This window comes from Equus przewalskii, chromosome 19 (genome assembly GCF_037783145.1).
Source record: "Equus przewalskii isolate Varuska chromosome 19, EquPr2, whole genome shotgun sequence".
Taxonomy (NCBI): Eukaryota; Metazoa; Chordata; class Mammalia; order Perissodactyla; family Equidae; genus Equus; species Equus przewalskii.
This window is the reverse complement of record NC_091849.1, coordinates 51,314,987-51,325,710: the sequence shown is the minus strand read 5'-3', so window position 1 is coordinate 51,325,710 and position 10,724 is coordinate 51,314,987. Positions and strand designations below refer to the sequence as shown.

Below are 10,724 nucleotides of genomic sequence, written 5' to 3'. Positions count from 1 at the left end.
AGCAATTCCATCTCTGAGTACACATCCAAAAGAATTCAAAGCAGGATCTCCAAGAGATATCTGCACATCCACGTTCACGGCAGTATTATTCACGATAGCCAAGAGGGGGAAGCCACCCAAATGTCCATCGACAGATGAATGGATAAAGAAAACATGGCATATACATACAATGGAATATTGATGCAGCCTTAAGAAAGAATGAAATTCTGTCACATGCTGAAACATGGATGAACTTGAGGACATTATGCTGAGTGAAATAAGTCAGTCACAAAAGGACAAATAGTATGTTTCCACTCATATGAAGTATCTAAAGCAATCAAACCATAGAAACAGAAAGTAGAAAGGTGGTTGTCAAGGGCGAGGAGGGAGAGAGAATTAGTGTTTAGTAGGTATAGAATTTCAGTGTTGCAAGATGAAAAAGTTCTAGAGACCTGTTGCACAACAATATGAATACAGTTAAACTACTGAACTGTTCGCTTTAAAATGGTTAAGATGGAACATTTAACATTATGTATTTTTTTACCACAATAAAAAAAAAGCAAAAAAAAAAAAAACAAACCTAAAACAACACCTAAAAAAATTAACTCAGGATTTTTGAGGAAATAAAACAATTGATAAGAATGACTGAAGTGACATCCTGTAATGAGACTTATACACACTTCACTCTCCATAAACACATACAACAAACTCTAAAGGGCACAGAGCATGTTTTGATATCATCTCTGGCTCCTCTTCTCTAAAATTCTTAGCGTGATGAAGGTACTAGTTAGGGCTCAATCTCGTTTCTCTCTCTAACTCACGATATGCCTATGCCACTCGGTCATTTAGATTTCTACTTCTTGCTTTGGGATCCTCAGGAGTGATTTCAGGGAGTTAGCGCTGCTTCTCAGCTTGTTCACATAAATTCTTTTAAGACTGAGTTTTTATCAGCTGATTATGATGAAAGGCTTTGTCCATTAACGGCTGCAAAATTCTGGCACAGCTGTGAATTGCAGAGCTCTGTCCTCCATCTGTGGGATCTGGAGTCAGGTTAGCCTTCCTGCAGTTCATCATTTTGCATGCTGTGACTAAGTGTGTGTGTGGTTTTGAAGCTATTTTAGTTGTTAAGAATCAGTTCCTACTTGGAGTGAAAGCTGGAAATAAATTCTCTGTTGACTGTGTTACTATGAAACATTCTTCTCCACTTCTTGCTTCTCGCTCTCCTGCCAACAGTTACTTAGGAGTTAGGACAAGCCTACTTCTCCTCCAATGTTGTGTGAGTTGCCACAAATTGTCCAAAGTGACATAGACAATAATAGCAGGGTCCAGAACTAGAATCTAGTTTTTCTGATTACACACAAGATGCTCTTTCAACTATACTTCCTGGCTATAGTTATTGGTTAGTAATTCCAATTTTCCAAAAGTTTTAAGTTTAAAAGATTCTTTTCCTTAAATTATTTTCAAAGTCTAATAGTAAAAGAAAAAACTAACCAAAATAATAACATTCATTATCACAATTTTATAAATGCAAGAACAGAGAGGAAAACTAACATTTATTGAGCATATACTATTTGATAGACCTATACAGACTTTATCTCATTTAATCCTCACTACACTGGAGGGTATTTATTATTAGGTAGGAATTTTTCTTTGCACTTCACAGAGCAGGGGACTGAGGCTGAAATAATTCAAGTAATTAAAGTATATTTGTTCAGATTATAGCCTGGCTCCCATCCCTCATTGGTCAAAGATTGTCTCATGCAGTGTTACTCTCTTGCACTTCCAGTCTGTGCATCTGTCACAGTGACTCAGCAGGTTCCTTAAGATAGCCCACACAGCAAGAACAGAGAAGTCACAGGCCAACAAGAGATGCACAGTACAGCTGAGGCAGGGCCTTGCCAGGTTACACCTACACATCTCGTTGCTGATGCCAACTGGGGCACAAGAGGTGTCCCATGTACCCACTAACTACAAACATATGTCCATATAGTCTGTACATCCTCTTAATTCTAGCCCTCACACAGCTCTCAAATTGTACTGTCCTCTTCTATGGGCCTATTGACTGCTACATAGTACCTAATAAGTGCTTTAAAATATATGAAAACAAGCAGAATCTTTGGAGAAGATATTCCCTCTTGCATAGAGGGAATGAGTAACTGAGTGATGAGTGGATGGTGGCTATAACTTATCATGGTAATTTTTATATTTAAAACATAGCCTGTTGTTGAATTGAAAAGGCAATAAATACCGACCACTCATTAAGCAAACATTGACTTCTAGTGCATCAGGCAGAACCAGAGTAAATAAAATCTGGGACAATCAGCTCTTCTTTTATTCATTTACTAACTGGAAATCTTAACCCCAACCAATTTCAATTTCACATCTTCACTAGAGATTATAAAAAACAATAAAAATTTCTACCAATTCCCAAACACATCAAGCTGTATACATTAAATATCTACAGTTTTTTGTCAATCATACATCAATAAAGTATTTTTTAAAAATCTTTATCAATTATTTAATTCCTCAGGAATTAAATTTCAAATAGAATTCAAAATTTCAATAGAATTTATGGCCAGTCTTAAGAAATGTTACATCATAAGACTATATTTTCACATTCTGAACTCATCCTAATCCTGTAGTTTCAGCATTTAAAAGTTTTAAGAGATTAGAAAAATACCATTGTATCGGTTAGCTTTTACTACATAACAACACTCCAAAATGTAGTGTCTTAAAATCACAACATTTAGTATTTTCCATAATTCTCCGTGTTGGAAAGAATCCAATGCACACTTTCCAAGTGGTAGTTCTGGTCTGGGTCTGCTCAGCTGATGTGTGCTGCTCACTCACACATCTAGGCGGCTGGCAGTTCAGCTGGCATCATGTGGTCTAGCATAGCCTCAGTGTTATCTCTGGTGGTTGGCATATGTTAGTGGAGCGACATGGACATGACTGCGTCTCTCTCTTCATGCAGCAGAGTAGCTCAGGCCATTCACAAGGCTGTCTCAGGGTTCCAGGTACAGCAAGACAGCAAGCCCTAACGCACAGCCCTTCTCAAGCATCTACGTGCAGTACATTTGTTCATGTGTTGAGGCCAAGCAAGTCACAGGGTCAAGTCCATGTTTACTGGGTGGAGAAAAAGAATTAAACTCCTGATGGGAAGACCATAAACTCACATTGCCAAAGGGCATGCACACAGGGATGAAATAATTTGTGGCTATTTTTGCAATCTATCACAACCATTTTTTGCTTACTCTACAACATACTCTAGGAACTTCCTCCTAATTTAAGCTTAAAGGAATCATAAATATAATGAGTCATATGTATGCCATACATTCAAAAAAAGAAGCATTTTGCTGCTTCTTTTCTTTAGAGGTGGTCCTAAAGCACAATGCAGGAAGGATATTCAGGGGCTTCGAGCACCTAAAAGGGGTGGGTCCGTGTCTGCCTCTTTTCTGTATCCCCAACAGTATGGTAACTATCTGAATGAATGAATGGTTTGTTATCTAAATCTACTAACATCAAAACAGCAAGGAAAAAAGCATAATAAGAGTTGCTGATTCTCACAGATCTTGAATTTCATGACTTTCTAAGAATAAAAAGGGGGGAAATTACATAAAATTAGAATATACAATAATACACTGAGACACACTTTTCAGTTTAATTTTCTTGATTTCTAGATTTTGAACTTTTTCTTCCATGTTGTTTATAAATAAAATAGAAAAAAAGAATTAAAGGGCAAAAAACCAAGCCGGTGCATTTTTCTTTCAAGGTTCTACCTAGCAGGAAGATATTTACTTGCAAGGCACATCCCTTATATGCTAATACTTGTCAGCCCTTCACTTAAAGGGCTAAAGGAAATGGAACTTGGGGAAGGCAGAAACCTGCCCTGCACAGAATGTATTCCATGTAGGATTCTTCAGATTCTGGCCCTGGTCAGAATCTTCCTTCATGATGGCAATTCTTCCTTTGGATCGCGTGTGCGGCAAGTAACAGTAGGCTTGTAAATGATCCTTGTCCATTACATATGCCTCTTTGTTAACCGTTGGTTTAACACAATCACCCAGGAGGGAGGAGACAGGCAGAGAATAAAGTAGATCTGCCTTTGTTGAAATATTGATTTGTTTCTGGTGATCTCTAGCTATTGGGTTTTATCACAAGAAACAGTTCCTAAGAAAAAACATTGAAAACGGATTCTCTCCAAAGAGAAAGAAAATGTACTCCCCAAAATGGTGTAGGAGGAAGTATGTTAATATACTTACCAATGAACCATAAAATCAATACTCTCTCATCAAAATCATCATGGGTCTTAGGAGAAATCCGTGGACCAAAGACACTCACGCCCACAGATGGTGGCTTTTAGGAAGAGACTCTGCTCCGACTCTTCCTCTTTCCCTCTTGTGTTGGTTCTCTATGGGATTGAAGGAGACTTGGGAAGGAAGAGAAGATTTCTCAGCGAGCTTCTAAAGGACTTGATTCAGACCACAGCGGCAGCTTGTTTTACAGTTTTCAGAGTTGTCTCTCTTCCCTTTCTATACCACATGACCTTCCAGGTTCCTGCACTCCCAGATTTCCCTTTGTTGCTCATAGAAAGTGACTCCGCCCCCCTTAACCTTCTAGCTTCCTTTACCTCCTTCCTGTAACCACCTGGGTCGCATCAGTTCTTTCCCTCTACTCCTGCCCAGCTTCTCCCAACCCAGTCAGGGGCATCCATCAGCAATTCTCCTGAGAAGCACAGGCTCGCATCTGAACCCCAGGCACAGCCTTCCAGCTCATACCTACACCTCTTACACTGTACTTAACTGCCGATCTCAGCTCCTCCCCTCCCTTCCTCCTCTCTTTGTGGACTGAAGTGAAAATAGCAGAAGAGACAGCACTTACAGATTCCCAAAAGGACAGGGGGAGGTGACCCACAGAAGGCAGTGAGAATGTGGTCTCTGGGTGGAACCTGAATGTTGGTGAAGACTTTGGGCTTGCAGGAGGCACTGAAAAAGCAGAAAGAGACCAAATAACGTGCTACTGATGGCCTCACTGCCTACCTCATTGTCTTCCTCCCTCAGACGGGGTCTGCTGGGCCTTTTTCGGTTTGCATCCTAGATATGCGATGCTTTCAGAACAAGAGTGCTCATGGACCTCCAACACAGAACCAACCATCCAAACAGGATTCATAAAAATTACTTGATATTTCTGGCATGTGGACAGTGCCGACTCAGCTTCTCCCTATACATATATTCACTTGATCATTTTGATGGAATTTGGTAGATGGGGAACCAACAGTGATGTCTTGCTGGGAAGAACCAACACGTTTTGCAAAAGACAGATTCACTGTTTCCACTTCCTCAGTTGTCCATTAGCATTGGCCATTACATTTGTGACTTCATTTCAGCCCTGAGCTTTTTCAGGCTCCCTGCCACTTGTGACCCCTCCGATCGTCTATTCTTCATTCACGCATTCATTTAGCAAATGTTTACTGAGTGTCCTTTACATGCCAGGTGTTATTCCGGGTTGTTGGAATAGACACAGCAATGAACAATACAGACAAAAACATGTGTGAAGTTTACATCCTTATAAAATCTATTTGAACATTTTGACATTTCCCTTCTCCCATTCTTCTTTCTCGAACCTTGCTAAGCACTACTTTCCTTTTCAAAAATTACTCCTTTCCCTCTCAATCATAGATCCTCCTTTGGCCAAATTCATCCACTTCCATGGCTCCAACCGTGACCTCTAAACACTCCAAATTCCAACCTCTCTCCTGGGATCCTGGACAAACTTTCCAGTTACCAAGAGAAGGGACCTGGAGTGCTCTCCTGCCTCCCGGGGTGAAGGAAGTTCTGCTTTTCCCCATCCCACAGTACTGCACCTCAGTCTCACCAAGGTGGTTTGTTTTCCAGGATTCAGACTGAAAACTCTAAATTCACGTTTTATATAAACAGGGGTATATACATTTATGTTTGCTCATATAGTCAGCATCCAGTTTATGCTGCAAGCTTGATAAAGAAAATTATTCAACTAGATTCAATAAACATGTACTGAAAACCTACAATGAGCAAAACACTGTATTTGGTCTGGGGACATACAGGCAAAGGGTAGATTTAGCTTAAAGAGAAGACAAAGCTTAGGAGATACGTGCCTTAGGAGGGACATTCACATCACTTGCCAAAAAATGAGTTTGTGATGAGGATGTTTGGTTTGAAGGGCTAAAGGGAGCATAAACATGATAGTTTGTGAGAACTTATGACCAACGAGATTTCCAGAAATTGAGACACTCCAGACAATTAACATAGTCACAGGAGGCATGTTGAAACTCACTGGTTTTTTTCCTAATAAAATATAAAAAATTATTCTTGGTCAGTAGAGCAGACTATCTAAACCATTCCTACATCTAATTAGGGTCTAGGTAATATCTAAAAAAGCAAGGGCTCATGATTATAAAAGGAAAAGGGCTTATGAAAGAGCTAAGTGTTTTTATTTGGATAGTAAAATATTGGATGTTGTTTAACTATGTAGCACGTTTTCAAAATCCGAGCTGCTTCTTAATCCAATACATTTCTGATGTTTTAATTCATCTTCACTCCATCATTTTACAATGCCCAAAACTACAATTTATCCCAACTATTTTTCAAATTTATAACGTATGATTACTGACATGCCACAGAGTTCATATTTCGCTTAATGTTTCCCTGAAGCTCAGGAGAGTACCACAACTCATCCTACAAAAACACCTTACCTCTGTTCCAGGGCACATTGCTATTGTCCGAGCACTTTTACACACACAAAAGATTCCATCCTCCCCCGACCCTGTGAGGAAAGTAGAAGAGACACCCTGATCCCCATTTTACAGGTAAGGAAACTGAGGCTCAGACAAACTAAGGAAATTGCCCCAAATCCAAGGATAGTAAGTCGAAAAATCCTTGCTCTGAGTTTTCTGACTTTTGACCTTTTGCTGTTTCCACTATCCCACTGTACTTCCTATCTTTCTGTGCCCCCAGTTGCTGTGCAGTGGCCAGAAGATGCCTGTCTCTACCCAAGGATAATTATCAACTGTGGCTCACACATTCCCTTCACGCTCCTCTCACTTCCCATAAATGCCAGCCAAACTGTACCCAGACATTATGCAGACATAAAAAGTATGAAAACAATCTGTATGAGCCAGTGACACAGAGATACTAAAAAAAATAGTCCAAAGTGTGCTCATAGATAAATATGTTAGCATCTGTCCTCCCGCTGTCCCTAGACTTGCTCCCAGTGGGAACTACAGCTCTGGGGAGAAGTGAATTTCAGGACCACTATGCCTTGTTCTGTGACTAATGAAAGGAGGAGAGGGCACTTCTCTTTCCACACATCTCTCAATGAAGGAGCGAAATAGATGCAAGAGATTGGCATGGGTCCCTGCCTCCCATCCTGTGCTCCCTCCACCCATCCAAAGGGTATAAAAATTTTAATATTCTTGATACACGTTGCAGAATCATGTTGTCAATCATGCTTTGATAGGAAGCTGATTTCTCGAGTAAGGCACATAACATATTCTGGAGGCATCTGAAATTTTTCACAGTAAAACTTGACTAGCTGAGAAAACATCATAATAGTGTTACCCATCCCTAACTTAAGTATTAAAATGTTAGGGGTGAAACTCGAGATATCTAGGAGAGATAGTTTAGGGGACGTAGGAGCATATCTTATCCACGTCAGGCCTCTGTGTGGAAAGCCCCAAAGAGAGTCTCCTCTTATAATAGAATATTTTTCCATCAAAAAAGAGGATTTGAGTCCCTGAAATAAGCTTTTGAAATTTCATTATTTCACATACTAAATACAGAAGTGTAACATAAAGATCATCAATTTCTTCGCATATAAGATTTTAAATGATATGAGATTGTCTTTCCCCCTTGATCAGCAGCATGTCCTCAGTTCTTTACTCATGTGCAGTGCCTTCCTCTAAAAAAGAGAATGAAATCCTACTCTGGATGGGCTTCTTGTGATTGTGATGTTAGGTAATTGAGAATGGGCTAGAATGATGGAAGGCAGTAGTTCATAGATGGTGAACACTCCATGATGGCAAAGGCCTAGAGCCTAATGATGACATTGGATGGGGAGGTGGAGCGAAAGAGAAGCTCATTGAGGATGAGGAGATCAAAGACTAAGATGACAGACTGCCAGATGGTCATGCATGTGGATGTAGATGCTCCTAAAGTGATGGCAGGGATAGCGTTGAAGGAAAGACCGGGAGCCAGTGCCCAAACTTTAGTGAAAGAACGGAGAGATAAGCAGGTGCACAACAACAATATCAGGGGAGAGAGGTGACACAGGCAGAGAGCATTAACTTCAAAGGCTCAGGACATTTACACGAGCATTGAGGGGTACACGTCTAGAAGCTGCAGTGACATGGAAAGAGGACTGCAAACGGCTTCCACAGTCCACCACCCAGGGAATGCAGGAAAGCCAGCAGCCTGCATTTGAAAGGGCTGCAGATAAAGCACTATCCTTACAAACAAGCCAAGCTCCAGGGAAGGCAAGGAGAGGAGGGGGGAAAACGGGAGAAAGGCTGAAAGCACAGAAGAGATTGTAAATAAACCACTTGGCGAAGAATTCTAGAGAAAGCAACAGGAAGATGAGAGAGGGAAGAGAGGGAGAGAAGAGGGAGGAGAGATTGGATCAGAGGAGAGAAATCTCAGGGAACCATTGAGAGTAAGGGGGAAGATAAACACTCACTGATTTACATTCTGGCGATGACCAAGACCAACGGCATACCAACTTAAATAAACATATCTTGACAATAGCCTAATGTTGAAGGCTGGAAGGGAAGTGGAACAGCAACTATATGAGTTCCTCTGGATGATGGGTAGGAATGAGTTATGCGGCAGTGGTTCTCAACCCTAAACGCACATTAGAATCTCCTGAAGAGGTTTTATAAAATACAGATATCCAGGCCTCATTTCCAACCAATTAAATTAGACTCACTGGGAGTAGACTCGAACACTGTAACTTTTTGGCAACAGTCTTCTTTTTAAGATCCCCAGGTACAGCCAGGGTTGAGAACCACTGACTTAGGGCAGTGGTTCTTAGTGTTGATCCTGGACTATCAGTTTCACCATAATCTGGGAATTTACCAGAAATGCAAATTCTCAGGCATCACCCAAGACTTACTGAATCAGAAATCTAGGGGTGGGGCCCAGTAATCCTTGTTTTAACAAGCTCTCTGGGTGACTCTGATGCATGCTAAGGTTTGAGAACCGCTGGTATGTGGGATGTGGTGGGACAGGGTGGGGCTCACCTGCTACACAGAGCTACAGCTGTGTTTTTAATTTTCCTTCATGGGCATCAGAAGTTATATTCCCATCAGCATTTTATGAGAATTCTTACTGACAAAATCTTTCTACATGTAATTTTTGGCAGTTCAACAGGCAAAAGAACCCAAAACACAACCAAAAAAATACTGTTTGTCTTACTTAAGACTGAACATTTTTCATATGTTTACAGTTAACATAAATCTTGCATGCTACAGTTCAAACTGATTTCTTTAATTTTAGTCTAAAATAAAAATAGAGATCAGCCAGTTACCATCGGCTGGAGCGGCAAACACACGGAAGAGGTGCGAGAGGGGAATGCTCCATCCTGTATCCTTTATGAAGACTCACAGGACAAGGACAGGGTTTTAGTTACCAACTTTCAACCCAATGATATGAACATACACAATGACATTTGTTTATAGTTTCTGTTTTTATGGAAGAAAAAAAGAAAAGAAAAAAAGGACAGGGAGCCACTCTCAAAAACAATTGAGGGGAAAGAATACTAAGAGGAAATTCCCCAAACTTGACAAGTTTAAGTATTGGCAGTACATGAAGTAGAATACAAGCAAAAACGTGGCAGATATTTCCTGAAAATGTTCGCTGTTCACTGGAAGGGATCATGTTTCTAAACTTTCTTAAATAGAACTTGGCATACTTGGGGTGGTCCATAAGTTTTAAATAATAACAATTTGCTCTCCAATCTGGCCTCATTTAGCTTCCTTTTGCACTGTTAACAGCTTGAATTTCTCCCAGTGCTTAGTTTGCAATTCACTCAAAAAAAAAAAAAAGCTAAGAATAAACATATTTAGAGAGAAAAAAGGCAAAATAAAACAGCAGCTTCTTCCATCTTAGGTTCAACTAACAAATAAATCATTTATACAGAAAAAAAAATCTTCTCATTTCAACAAACAAACAATTAATTCAGATCTTTATTCCTGCTTACCTAGACTAGTAACTGTGTTTCCTTCCTCCTTTTATTGCACTCTGCTGCAAGATTAATTTTCTTACAGCAAAACTCAAAAGCTTTCAGGAACCAATCCCCCACTGCTACCCCATGAAGTACAGACAAGATGTTTACTGGGCTCAGGCCACAGGGAGTCAGCTCCAGGGAAATCTCAGAAGAGAGAGGAATGCATTAATCTGTGAGAAATCCCTGGAGAGACTAAAGGCCATCATAAACTCCGGGAGGAGAGGCATGCAGAGGTGGAAGAACAGGTAAAGAGAACGCTGCTCGGTTCCGCTCTAGCCTCTCTCTCAGATTTCCTTGGATCACTGCCTGCCCTGTAACCACGGTGAGTCAGAGGCAGCAACAACAGCCCACATGAAAAGGGAAGACTGACCAGCTGCCCTGAGCACTCGCTCCTCCAGTCTTCCTCACCAAGCCCACATACAGGATGGTGGATCACATAGAGACAACCGTCTTCTCCCTTTTAAAACTTTCGAGGAGAACCCCACGAG

At 40.6% G+C, this 10,724-nt stretch overlaps 1 long non-coding RNA gene across 1 annotated transcript; it reads right to left on the bottom strand.

Moving 5' to 3' along the window:
* Positions 1–2,289: 2,289 nt before the first annotated feature.
* LOC139077520 (uncharacterized) lies at positions 2,290–10,490 on the bottom strand. The gene is made up of 4 exons (XR_011530128.1): positions 10,210–10,490; positions 4,861–4,964; positions 4,242–4,408; positions 2,290–3,105 (listed from the first exon to the last, which is right to left on the bottom strand). It is a non-coding gene; the product is annotated as an uncharacterized lncRNA (long non-coding RNA).
* Between the last annotated feature and the right edge of the window lie 234 nt (positions 10,491–10,724).